The 14,956-nt window shown below is 34.0% G+C and overlaps 1 long non-coding RNA gene across 1 annotated transcript; it reads right to left on the bottom strand.

The window, feature by feature from the left end:
- Positions 1 to 8,708: 8,708 nt before the first annotated feature.
- On the bottom strand, positions 8,709 to 11,666 carry LOC113356287. Its single transcript, XR_003362917.1, has 2 exons — positions 10,159 to 11,666; positions 8,709 to 8,896 (listed from the first exon to the last, which is right to left on the bottom strand). It is a non-coding gene; the product is annotated as an uncharacterized LOC113356287 (long non-coding RNA).
- Positions 11,667 to 14,956: the final 3,290 nt, after the last annotated feature.

Raw genomic sequence — 14,956 nt, 5'->3', positions numbered from 1 at the left:
AATTACATAATATTTAATATCCGAAACGCGTTATGAAAAAGTCTTTAAGGATGCGGAAATGATCTTTATGAAAAAGTGGGGGGTACAACAACCACACCCAATATTTCGCTTAGCAATCTATATGGACAAACTGCAATATACTTTCAAGAGAATTAACTAGACTCAATCTTAATAAAGTATATCAAAGAGTTATATCTCTCTTTCTTGATTCAATTCTTTCTCAAGCAAATAGAAATCTGCGATTCTAATTGAATACAAGAGAAATCACTTGAACGGTACCAATGACCAATGTTCAAGTATCAATCAATTTCAATCAACAACCAAAGGTCGGATTTCCAATTGATTGATTCTAACGCACAACCTGTGATATTTCAATTATATAACAAAATATAATGCGGAATAGAAATAACACAGACACCAGAATTTTGTTAACGAGGAAACCGCAAATGCAGAAAAACCCCGGGACCTAGTCCAGATTGAACACATATTGTATTAAGCCGCTACAGACACTAGCCTACTACAAACTAACTTCGGTCTGGACTGTAGTTGAACCCCAATCAATCTCACACTGATCTAAGGTACAGTTATGATCCTACGTCTCTGATCCCAGCAACTAAGAGTTGCTACGACCCAAAGTCGAAAACTTTAATAAAAAAATCTGTATCACACGGAAAAGACTACAGGAATAGATAAATTTGTCTCCCACAGAAATACCTACAAGTATTTGTTCCGTCTTTTGATAAATCAAGGTGAACATGAACCAAATGATAAGCCGGACTTATATTCCTGAAGAAAAGCGTAGTATTATCAAACACCTCACAATAATCTTAATCGACGCGGCGAAAAAAGATATTGTGGAATCATAAACGATGAGACGAAAATGTTTGTGATTACTTTTACATCGTGCCTATTGGAGATATAAATCTCAAGCCAATCGTTACGATTGTACTCAAAACGATTGAAGATGCAAGATCATATCACACAACTATGAGAAAGTAGTATCGGTCTGGCTTCACAATCCCAATGAAGTCTTTAAGTCGTTAACCTGGTTTACAAGAAGAAACCTAAGATTAAAGGAGAATCGACTCTAGCTAATACAACTAGTATCACACGGGAGGTGTGGGGATTAGGTTTCCCAGTTGCTAGAGTTCTCCCTTATATAGTCTTTCAAATCATGGTTTGCAATCAATGTTAGCTTGGTAACAAAGCATTCAATATTCACTGTTAGATGAAAACCTGATTAGATTCAAGCTAATATCTTTCAACCATTGGATCGAAAACTTAGCTTGTTACACACAAATGAGATGCATGATTTTAGGTTTGTGTAACCGTACCCAAACATGTACATTTGTTGGTTCAACAATATTAACCAAATGGTTAGCCATATGAGCACTTTCATACCAACCATATTCGTCTTCACCATAACTAGTTCAAATGACTCAATTGAACTAGTTAGAGAGTTGTTCAATTGCAAGGAAATCTTATGTAACTACACAAGACACAATCGAAGCAAAAACGATTTGATTCACTCGAATCGGTTCATGAACTTTATAGCCACGGTTTGCATTTAGCATTCCTTAGTTAATATGAATAAGTTCACAAACAATCGTCTTTAGATATAACCAGCTTAAGTTTGCAGAATTAGTTCGCGGAATTAATTTCCCGGAAGGAGTTCTCAAACTCCAGCAGATATTCTCGGGTCGAGAACTTTAGCTAGTTCGCGGACTGAGTTAACGACTCTTGTTCTGGTTCTCTTGATCAACAAAATTCGCAAACTTCGATTCAAGGAAAAAGGACTTATACATATATGTGTTGCCACACAATGCTTGTATCCAACATTGGTTATATAATCTAAACTCTCATTGCAATCATTGAAACATTCTTAGAGGACGTTATATAGTTGTTATTCACAAACCATTTTTCGTCAAAGCAATTTTCAAAGTGATTGAAACATACCATGACTTTCGTCACTAGGTAAAGATGAAATTGGCCAAATCGAAAGCTTACCAACACATATTTCGAGAAATAGATAGGCGAGATAAACTCGGCTCGAAATAGCAAATGTGTATAATCAAAGTCTATATAGCAAAATGACTTTTGTCTCAGGATAGGAGATATAGTAGATAGACTTTTGAGTGATAGATAAGTTCAAGTCTCCACATACCTTTTAGTCGATGAAGTTCCACCAGTTCCTTGAGTAGTCCTTCGTCTTGTATGATGATTGTCATGGAGTTCTTGAGCTCAACTACACTTTCTATCCTAGTCCGAGACTTAGCTATAGTAAACTAGAAATCAAGACTTATAGTTTTGGTCACTAACATTTACAAACATGCTTGAGATAGTAACGCATTCGAGTTCGACCGAGCAATGCTCTAACAATCTCCCTCTTTGTCAATTTTAGTGACAAAACTATCAATACATATGAAATACAAAAAATAAATAAATTAACTTTTGTAGCTCCTATTCCACATGCCTAATCTTCAACATTACTCAAAATCTTCGTCACTTCCAAGTACTCCAATGATCCCAAAGGTTGTAAGTTCAGCATCATCGTTGTTGAAAATCCGTAGATATAACAACGAGAAAACAAGAGTTCTCAATCATTGTTATACAGTGTCATAGTATCATTATATAGTATCAAAGTTCAATTGTATCACAACTTCGACAACAATACTATGGTGATATGTATCACTCCCCCTTAGTCAATACCCCATCTCACATGGAAACCACTCCCCCTTACATAATGATCCGAAAACCATATGTATTTGTAGTGTGAATTACATATTAATTCTCCCCCTTTTTGTCAATAAAATTAGCAAAGGTACGAAAACGGGATTCTAATGAAATTTCCGAAAGAGACATTTCATGACCAATAGAAAGCATATATCAACTTGTTTAGATGCAATCATAAAGCCGAAGCTAAATGCATCCATCAAGGAGTTTATAAAGATACAAGATAACCCCTATAATATTCCATAGCCGCACTCCCCACAAAGATTTGGCAATTAAGCACAAGTTCAATTAAGAACTCTCCCCCATAATATGTCATTCCCGAAAGAACAACAAGAGCGACCTTAATTTCAAAAGAAAAGAAGGATTTCTTTGGACATAACAAATCACATCCAAGTATGAATTTTGTAGCGCCCCCTAAGCTAGCAGCTGACTAATCTAAGAGATTAACTAAATAAGAGGCACTAAAAATCTAAACCATTCACTTAAACATTCAATTAAGAAATCAGCTACAAAACTTAACCCAAAACTAGCCCCGCTCAGAAATATATATATACAATAACTCCTCTCAAATGATACATATACAATGGTCATTTGGTTTACAAGTACAATATGCAATATAATAAATATAGCAAAAGTTAACCAACTAACTAACGAAGTCAACTCCTTGAAGCTTTCGCTGCGCAACTCTGATTTGTCTCTGAAACTGGAAGTGGGAAAGGGTGAGCACATCATCCCTAGAAGGGTTGCTCAGCAGGAATAACATTTAACTTTAAAGAAATCATGAGCAAGATTTGGAAAACAATACATGTTTTCCCAAACATCAAAGTGACTAAGTCACTGGAAATACACAAACATGTATATGGACAATATCCTTCGTCAAACAATGTATAATATGGTTGTGCAATTCCGAACTCACAAATCCACACCTAATCGTATATATGGATGTCGACAATTCCGAACTCGCAAACTGCCGACCAATATATCATAAAAGCTATAGGTATAAATGTGAAGGAGCGTATCCTATATACCACAAGTGGAAATTCTTATTTCCCATAACAATTCATAATGACATACATTACAAGTCCTTTCCAATTCATGATAAGATTCAAAGAATCAACAGAATAATCATAACACAAACTAAACAATGCGTGAAACACACGAAGAGACAAAACATGCGTTTGTTAAACATAAACTTTTGCAAAAGAGACAACAATGGTTTCAAAAGAGTTAAAAGTATTCCCACCTCTTTTGATGACAAGCCACGCCTACCTCGAAATCCACGATCCACTGGTTCATCCTTTGAACCGATCGTTGTTAATAAAGACTAACTGTTAATCACACAAGAATTCTTAGAATCTAGCCAAAATGGCTCACACAAGAATCATACAAGTTTATCTAATGGTTATAAGCCCATTATGTTTCTACACTTGTCCATTCTCTATCTTTAGCTTAGCTAAGGTCTACTAATTGAATTGGGTTGGTTCTATAGTCCAATAAATAAGTCTTAAGAAAATATACAACTTTGTATATGGGACCAAAGGCTAATTCGGACCTTAAGGGTCCAATTCGTGTTCACGAGAAAAACTGGCTATAAGCGCAAGTTCACTAAGCAAGCCCATTATCTGAGGTACAGTCCATCTGAGTCAACTAACGGTCACTAACGATCAATCTAACAGTCAATAAGTCTCTAACAGTTAACGTCTAAGTCCAGGTCAGAGTCTAGTCAAAGTCAAGGTCAGATCAAGACTGGTCAATGAGTCAAGACCGGGTTAACTCAGTCAAGACTGATTCAGAAAAGTCAGATTCACAATTGACTCAGTCAGATAGACTGAGTCAGAAACACTAGGTCGAGTCAGCTAAGCTGAGAGAACTCAAGCTAAGACTCTTGCACAAAACATGACTCAAATACAACTTCAATTCATAAATTCTTAAACAATTTCACAATCAAATTACAAACAGAATCACTGTTTAATTACCTGCAGTTGCAGCTCTAAGCTTTTACAAGAGAGATTCAATTCCATATTCACTCATCAACTCTTCATTCCTAAAACTCAGTCTCATAACATCATCTTCTCAACAATTCAAAAGCAATTCAATTATTCTTTCGAAATAAACTTCATAATTTAATCACTATCGAAAACTCAGCTTACCTGCAACAGCAAGCCTCCACGGATTCTACTCCTAACTGGAACCAAATATTTACCACTCTAACATTTCTTCATATTACCAACTCAAACACACAACCTAATCTCAGAATTACCAGTTCAATTAGACTTCAGCCTCTTTCATCACCATAACAGCTAATTCATTTTACAACTCCACAGACACCATAACCAACACAACATCACCACATCTACTTCTGTTCTGTAGTTACAACTCTAGCAATACACATCATTCACCATATATAGCATTTTAATTCAATCCTCATACCACCTACAATTACAGCTCAAGTTAACATCCTTCTATAATTACATTGTCTACAATCTCTGCTAGTCTGAGTAATAACAGTTCAACATCAAACCAATTCACATAACACAAGACCTCTTTGGTTCCTGCGAATCTCATATTTAGTCACTTCTTACTTCAGTTTGCACAACTAATTTACACAACCACTATCAATTCAATAACACCTTCTGAATTGTTGATTCATCGAACAATTCTTCTATACCCCTAATTCATCTTCTGTTCATCAATCTGGGTTGAATCAACACTCGAGTTAACACTGCCGCCATAACCCATCAATATCTCAACTGATTCTTCAACCTTTTCTGGATATCTTCATTTCAAGAACAAACCCTAATTCTCAAATTCTTCCTCAGAACATCCCCAACATCTAATTAACTTCACCCCTCTTCTCAATCGACTAAACCCACTTCTAATCATCTATCTATAGCATCATATTCACTTTCTAAATCTTCTCACAGCTCTCCTCATGAAACCCTAACTTACCAGTTCATCATCGAAACATCTTCAGAACTTAAATTAAACACTACCTCTTTTGTTCTTCATCACCAACTAATCAAATCTCCTTCAATTAATCAATTCTTCTATGGCTTGAACTATCTGGTTTCTCTACAGATCGTCATCTCTTCTTCTTCTCATGATCAACCAACATGAACACCACCCCCAAACCTTCTTTGATTATATACTAACAACATCATCGATTGATTCCCTCAAATCGATCCTCAGAATCGTCGGAGAAGAAAACAGAAGAAGAAAGAGAAGAAAAGAAGAACGAGAGAGGAGAAGAAGAAAAATAAGAAAGAAGAATAATCTTCTTGGTTAGGTGTAGATAAGGCCGACCAAGGTTGTTAAAGGAACCCAATAATATGATAAGGGAAATCCACAACGTGTCCTTGTTGCATCAATGTGTTTTCCATAAATGACGATTTTACCCTTCATATTGTCTTGATGTTTTCTTCTTCATCCGATATCCGGTTTACACGTTCGAGTAGTCCATTTCGCATAATTTTTCGAGATATAAATGATGGTACTAGTTTCGTATCTAGATCGTTGTTAGATTAATTCCTGTTAATTATTGTTCGTGTTAAACTAATCGAGTTATTATCGGCTAATTCGACACTTGACCGGTCTAATAGCGTTGACGAGCTCGAGGGTCCTTACATTCTCCCCACCTTATACATTTTCGTCCCCAAAAATAAAATCATCCTTTTGGTCTTCAAAACTCCCCCACCTTAAACAATTTTCTCATTTGTTGTTTAAGCGCAAACAACATAAACAAAGCACAAACCTATATGGTTTTCTACATCTGATATTTATAATTTGTAGCTCTAAGTTCAATAGACTAATTTATATTCCATTAGGTGATTGTCTCTAGGTTCACTATATTGAATTAATTTCTAATAGATGACTAGGTCTAAATTCATATCACTAAATTTTTACTTCAATACTGGTTCTAATATGAGAGAAAGTACTTTATAAGTTTCTAAGTAAAGTTTGGGATGTATCAGTTCACTAATAGAAGCAAGATTCCCTTCAATGCCTAGTGATACAAGAATGCAGTTGCCCTGTCTAGGTTCGCGACGCCTGACAATGCCTACCTACGTAACAAGTATCACCCAAACACATCAGAATTACCAACCTCACTACTCCCCAGTGCTGGATTAACTAAGTATTAATTTATTAAGATTAATTAGTCTCTAAATTTCTATCTTAACTGGTGTAATTCTGATAATTTACTTCGTAAAATATATAAATAGTTCACATCCTTTTAAGCGATTTAGTTATCAAAATTTATTTTATATTTGTTTTTCATTATTGTTATATATTTATTTTAATGAAATCGAATTTTAATTCCAAATGAAACTATATTAGTATATCCAAATAATTTTTAAATTCTTATACTATTTAAGAATAACTTAATGTTCCAACCATTATCTAAATGTTACTATTTAAAGTTGTATCCATTTGTTTATTTCATTATGTGACTTGGTATAAGTAAATAACCTCAACAATTTTTCATAGTTGTTTAGTATTAATATTTTATTATTATTACTACACTTATATCTTAGGCTGGTAAAAGTTAATTGTAATTAATCACAATGTCAAGTTTAATTTTATTATTAATACTAGATTCGATTTGATCTAACTTTATTTCCATAAATATATTTTTTTCTAAGTAATTCTTAACTCGTGATGTTAATAAAAATTACATTTGCTATTACTATCCAAATAATTTGCTTATGTTATCAAAATTATTGTCTTATCAATATTACCATTTTCATTGTTCTTAAGTTAATAGTCTAGTCAGTACACTAAGCCTTAATCTTCTAAATATAATTCTACATTCGCGTAAAGATTGAATTAATAGATTTTATTTATTCATGTTGAATCCGTATGCAATATCTTGTTTAATATTGGCGTTGGTAATTTAATATGATCTAAATTTAAGTCTGCATAAAAATATAATATGTCTTAGATTTTAGTATTAATAATAAGTATCTTATTCATAGGCAAATTTATTGTCCTTTGAATCTAATATTGTTCTAGGCATTCAAGTATTATAAATATCACTTTATGTGTATAATTTAGTGGTTTAGTGAATCATTTACTGGACTAAAGATAATCTGGATATAAGATCGTTCACAAGTTTACTTCTTACTTTATGCATTATATGACCTCACGTTTTTAATCCTACCTAATATGTCTTATATTAACTATTTGGTTCAAACACAAAACATATACTTCTAATTTTTTTATTATTTAACTTTGCAAAACTTAACCGTAGATGAACACTAATAAGTTTCCATAGTTATTTAATCCTAATTATAATTTTATCGTTATTTATTTGTTAATGAGATTTTAATTTAAGTTAGGTTATATTTGTTACTAATTGTTAAATGCTAACATTACTTTATTAAAATTATTATTACTATTATTATCATCTATAATATTCTTTATCATTAACATCGATGGTTTCTAACTACTCTTACAAATATTGTTGAGTCCCAAAGATATTATTAACATTTATGTAATAACAAATTGCTTACTCTACGTACATGTCAAGGTATTCAATAAGTTGTTATATGACTATCAAGATTTATCAATAATGCTAATCTCACTATTTTTTTAATATTGAATTGTCTATGTGTTCATCTTTTTAGACTAATTATTCTCAAATCCTTAGTAGCTAAAATTATCGGTGTACCCTACAATTTTTACTTTATTACATATACAAACAAGCAAACAAACAAATCAATTATTTTGATTATAGATAGCTTTTAGTGATTAAGATTTATCTCACAACCCAACCCGGTTCTAAGCTAATATATTTCACTATCTGGCACTGGCTATTTCTATCTTTTCCCATATAATATCTAATAGTGAGCTCTGATACCAACATTGTAGAGCCCCCTAAGCTAGCAGCTGACTAATCTAAGAGATTAACTAAATAAGAGGCACTAAAAATCTAAACCATTCACTTAAACATTCAATTAAGAAATCTGCTACAAAACTTAACCCAAAACTAGCCCCGCTCAGAAATATATATATACAAGAAATCCTCTCAAATGATACATATACAATAGTCATTTGGTTTACAAGTACAATATGCAATATAATAAATAGAGCAAAAGTTAACCAACTAACTAACGAAGTCAACTCCTCGAAGCTTTCGCTGCGGAACTCTGAACTGTTTCTGAAACTGTAAGTGGGAAAAGGGTAAGCACATCATCCCTTGAAGGATTTCCCAGCAGGAATAACATTTAACTTTAAAGAAATCATGAGCAAGATTTGGAAAACATGTATTGTTTTCCCAAACATCAAAGTGCCTAAGTCACTAGAAATACACAAACATGTATATGGACAATCTCCTTCGTCAAACAATGTATAATATGGTTGTGCAATTCCGAACTCGCAAATACACACTTAATCGTATATATGGATGTCGACAATTCCGAACTCGCAAACTGCCGACCAATATATCATAAAAGCTCTAGGTATAAATGTGAAGGAGCGTATCCTATATACCACAAGTGGAAATTCTTATTTCCCATAAAAAATTCATAATGACATACATTACAAGTCCTTTCCAATTCATGGAAAGATTCAAAGAATCAACAGAATAATCATAACACAAACTAAACAATGCATGAAACACACGAACAGACAAAACATGCGTTTGTTAAACATAAACTTTTGTAAAAAGAGACAACAATGGTTTCAAAAGAGTTAAAAGTATTCCCACCTCTTTTGATGACAAGCCACGTCTATCTCGGGATCCACGATCCACTGGTTCATCATTTGAATCGATCGTTGTGAATAAAGACTAACTGTTAATCACACAAGAATTCTAAGAATCTAGCCAAAATGGCTCACACAAGAATCATACAAGTTTATATAATGGTTATAAGCCCATTTATGTTTCTACACCTGTCCATTCTCTATCTTTAGCTTAGCTAAGATTTACTAATTGAATTGGGTTGGTTCTATAGTCCAATAAATAAGTCTTGAGAAAATATACAACTTTTTATATGGGACCAAAGGCTAATTCGGACCTTAAGGGTCCAATTCGTGTTCATGAGAAAAACTGGCTATAAGCCCAAGTTCACTAAGCAAGCCCATTATCTAAGGTCCAGTCCATCTGAGTCAACTAACGGTCACTAACGGTCAATCTAACATTCAACGTCTAACTCCAGGTCAGAGTCTAGTCAAAGTCAAGGTCATATCAAGACTGGTCAACGGGTCAAGACTGGGTTAACTCAGTCACTAAGACTGATTCAGAAAAGTCATATTCACAATTGACTCAGTCAGATAGACTGATTCAGAAACACTAGGTCGAGTCAGCTAAGCTGAGAGAACTCAAGCTAAGATTCTTGCACAAAACATGACTCAAATACAACTTCAATTCATAAATTCTTAAACAACTTCACAATCAAATTATAAACAGAGTCACTGTTTAATTACCTGCAGTTGCAGCTCTAAGCTTTTACAAGAGAGATTCAACTCCATATTCACTCATCAACTCGTCATTCCTAAAACTCAGTCTCATAACATCATCTTCATAACAACTCAAAAGCAATTCAATTATTCTTTCGAAATATACTTCATAATTTAATCACTATCGAAAACTCAGCTTACCTGTAACAGCAAGCCTCCACGGATTCTACTCCTAACTGGAACCAAATATTTACCACTCTAACATTTCTTCATATTACCAACTCAAATACACAACCTAATCTCAGCATTACCAGTTCAATTAGACTTCAGCCTCTTTCATCACCATAACAGCTAATTCATTTTACAACTCCACAGACACCATAACCAACTCAACATCACCACATCTACTTCTGTATTACAGTTACAACTCTAGCAATACACATCATTCACCATATATAGAATTTTAATTCAATCCTCATACCACCTACAATTACAGCTCAAGTTAACATCCTTCTATAATTACATTTTCTTCAATCTCTGCTAGTCTGAGTAATAACAGTTCAACATCAAACTAATTCACATAACACAAGACCTCTTTGATTCCTGCGAATCTCATATTTAGTCACTTCTTACTTCAGTTTGCACAATTAATTTACACAACCACTATCAATTCAATTATACCACAGACATAGCTCCATCCGCAATTTCCATCAAACACAAATCATCTTAAACAATAGCTCAAACTCAACAATCCTTTCACTATCAAAACCACTTTTAACTACCTCCGCAGTTTCATTGTTTGGTCACCTCAACCTAAGTTAAAACACAAACATATAAACTCAAATGAATCTTAGCAATTCAACTCCAAATATCAAGGTTAAGAAAATAAAAGCTTACCCAAGCAATAACACCTTCTGAATTGTTGATTCATCGAACAATTCTTCTGAACCCCTAATTCATCTTCTGTTGATCAATCTGGGTTGACTCAACACTCCAGTTAACACTGTCGCCATAACCCATCAATATCTCAACTGATTCTTCAACCTTTTCTGGATATCTTCATTTCAATAACAAACCCTAATTCTCCAATTCTTCCTCAGAACATCCCCAACATCTAATTAACTTCACACCTTTTCTCAATCGACTAAACCCACTTTTAATCATCTATCTATAACATCATATTCACTTTATAAATCTTCTCAGAGCTCTCCTCATGAAATCCTAACGTACAATTCATCATCGAAACATATTCAAAACTTCAATTAAACACTACCCCTTTTGTTATTCATCACCAACTAATCAAATCTCCTTCAATTAATCAATTCTTCTATGGCTTGAACTATCTGGTTTCTCTACAGATCGTCATCTCTTCTTCTTATCATGATCAACCAACATGAACACCACCACCAAACCTTCTTTGATTATATACTAACAACATCATCGATCGATTCCCTCAAATCGATTCTCAGAATCGCCGGAGAAGAAAACAGAAGAAGAACGAGAGAGGAGAAGAAGAAAAATAAGAAAGAAGAATAATCTTCTTGGTTAGGTGTAGATAAGGCCGACCAAGGTTGTTAAAGGAACCCCAGAATCTGATAATGGAAAGCCACAACGTGTCCTTGTTGCATCAAAAGCGTTTTTCATAAATGACGATTTTACCCTTCGTATTGTCTTGATGTTTTCTTCTTCGTCCGATATCCGGTTTACACGTTCGAGTAGTCCATTTCGCATAACTTTTCGAGATCTAACTGATGGTACTAGTTTCGTATCTAGATCGTTGTTAGATTAATTCCTATTAATTATCGTTCGTGTTAAACTAATCGAGTTATTATCGGCTAATTCGACATTTGACCGGTCTAATAGCGTTGACGAGCTCGAGGGTCCTTACAAATTTGAATCCAAAATACTCAATTAAATTAACCACAAGAGAACCCATGATTAATTTAATCGGAAATGCTCAACATAAGTGAACTTATGGAGACTCAAAAATACTCAATTAGATTAATCACAAGAGAACCCATAATTAATCTAATCGGAATACACAACCAAATTAACCACAAAAAGTAATCAATTTAATTGGTCATGCTCGACATAAGAAAACTTACGGAGCAACAACTAAATAACCAAACGAGAATGATTAATTTAGTTGAACATGCTCGACATAAAATACCTCACGGAGCAACAACTAAGAATAACTCAGTCGATTGTCTCAACATAAGACACTTTATGGAACAACACAGTATATGCACAAATATTGTAGACCAGGGGTCGACCAAATATTGTGGAATAATCAAGGATTCATTCTATTTTCCATCACCATTTGCACAATGACATACAATAGACATAATCCTTGTAAACAAAAGATTTTAACCTATCTTCTATCAATAATTGACATAATAGGCTTAACTTTTGTATTTGTCAAAAGTTAATTGATAGACACATTTTTGTGTCTGAATTGTCCTCGGTGTCTCTATTGTTAGAACTCGATTTTTGTACTAATATTGTGTTTTTTTATGTATTTTTAGGTATTTTTGAAAACAAACATTTTCGGAAAAATTGGGCTCGAAAAGTTGTTAAAGGCACCCCCATAAGAATTACTAAAGGCACCCTCAGTTTGGATAAGGGCACCCCAGGACAACCCCAGTTGATAAAGGCACCTGACTTCTGTATCGGGGCACTCCATCTTCAACATTTCAAACTGATGATTTTGGCGGGAATTTTTCTTCTTTCCTGCGTGAATTTTGCAAACGATTCCGGACGAGTTTTTTATGAGATTTTGACTGGATATGATCAGGTAGTACCTTGTTACATCCAAACATGGTAGATAGCCGCGTTTAAATTGGAAAGTAAGAAGACTTTCACGCACTCTCTATAAAACAGAACACTGAGGAATACACGGGATTTTCTTGTGGAAGTTACGTGGGTGTATTAGGTGTACAAGAGTTTGACTCAATCTATGATGCGTACATAACGTGTTTGGAGGGTGTAAAGCACAAGAAAATGCATGAGGAGATAAAACAGGGAAATTATCCCGTGAAGAATAAAAATAATAATGGAGAAGATACGGGAATTATGCCGGAGTTATTACAGAGATTTGAGGCCATGTCGAGTATAAAAGAAGTGCTTGGAGGTCAGAGATGGAGGACGGAGAGTTTGGGAGATTTTAGAACACTACAGAGTCAAAAACAATCGAGTTGCAGAGCTGTCATTTCTGCTGCTGAAGAAGGAACGAAGAACATAAGACGCACAAGGAGCTGTCGTTTTGCTACAATGACAACGACAGTTAGCTTTTATCGTTCTCTGTAACAGTTCGGTTTGTAACAAATATAAGTGTTACAAATCCGGTTTTTAATTATTTTCTCCCATTTTCATCATTTATAAACACTTTGAGTAATGAACTCAACTTTTGAGCATGTTTCCAACATGATGATGTGATAATTCTCCCACAACCAAGGCAATGAGGAAGCTATTTACGCATAAATAATTAGTAATTATTTTATTTTCTCTAATTTATTATTTATAATTCACTCAATCACTGCTTTTGCAGAGTTTTAAATTATTTGCATAATTTTCTTAATTAGTTGTGATTCAATTTGATAGGTTATACTTTGTTTAGTCAATTGATAATTTATGCTTAGGGAATACAATTGATATTTGAGAATATGCCTGATTATTTGTGAATTAATAATTAAGGGACTTAAAAGATAATTAGAGTTTTGGATTATTTGCCATCATTTATTCATGTGTAGTAGTGGAAACAGTGTCTTGGTTATTACTAATATCTTGAAATCAAATTTTGAGTTAAGTTTTGTTTGTTTTTAAATTTCATTAAGTCTAAAATCTTTTGCTTTCACAAGTCTCAACGAACTTTTACTACAACAACTTTAAAATCCAATCATTTTTTGTCGCCGCTGCCGGAGACTTGTCTTTAGGCTAGAGTTTTTAGATTTTTTTTAGGTTTTTATTTATTTTTTTTTAGTTTTGTTTGTTCTACTTTACGTTTTTGGGTTTTTGTCTTTGCATTACAGATTTTGGAATTTGGAGCAAAAAAAAAAGTTTGCCAAAGCTTTTGGTGAATACTTAAAGATTTGGAGTCAAAGACAAAGCGAAAAGAGCGAAAGAAAAGGGGAAAACAAAAAGAGAGTTTATTTTTTTTTTAGATTGTATTAGGATATCTTATATTCTTGTAATTTTCTTTTTCTTTTTCTTTTGCCCTTTATTTTTTGACTTTGGACTTTAAACTTTGGGACATTATTTTTATTTTTTAAACCCTACGGAAGGGTAGTTTTAAATATAAATTGTTTGCAGAGAAGGACGGCGATTACGATATCGTCTCGGGCCCTCGGGTTCGTACATGACATAGGAGTCGTGGCCCGAGTCGACTTCAGCGGTTCATCCCCCGTCTGGAACGGGAGGTAAGTTTATTTAAACACCCGCGAATCCCCTGTCAGCGGGTTTACTATATTCCTTCGTTTGCATATATGTTGAGGAATTAAAAACGGCTGCTTTAATTTCCTAGTAAAGGGAAAGGACTGGCCATACAAGATAGGGGTTCAGATTTCATCATTGTTCTCTTCTTTCCCGCCTTAGGAAAACGATACTTAACGCGAACCTAAGCCTTAAAATTTGGAATATAACGAGACCGACAGAGTAACGAGCTTAATAGGAAAGTCGTTCGAAAAATATTGGTTACTCTTTTAAGTATACTTCGAAGTTCATGATGGTTTCTGTAAGTTGAATGCGCCGCCTTGTAATGTCGGTGAGGCCTTGGGTATCAAAGCTCCACGCAGCTTCCCTCGTCTTTATTCAACTTACTTTAACTCGG

The sequence above is a fragment of the Papaver somniferum genome, chromosome 3 (assembly GCF_003573695.1).
Source record: "Papaver somniferum cultivar HN1 chromosome 3, ASM357369v1, whole genome shotgun sequence".
In the NCBI taxonomy this organism is placed as follows: Eukaryota; Viridiplantae; Streptophyta; class Magnoliopsida; order Ranunculales; family Papaveraceae; genus Papaver; species Papaver somniferum.
Note: the sequence above shows the minus strand (reverse complement) of the source record. Positions and strands in the feature narration are given on the sequence as shown.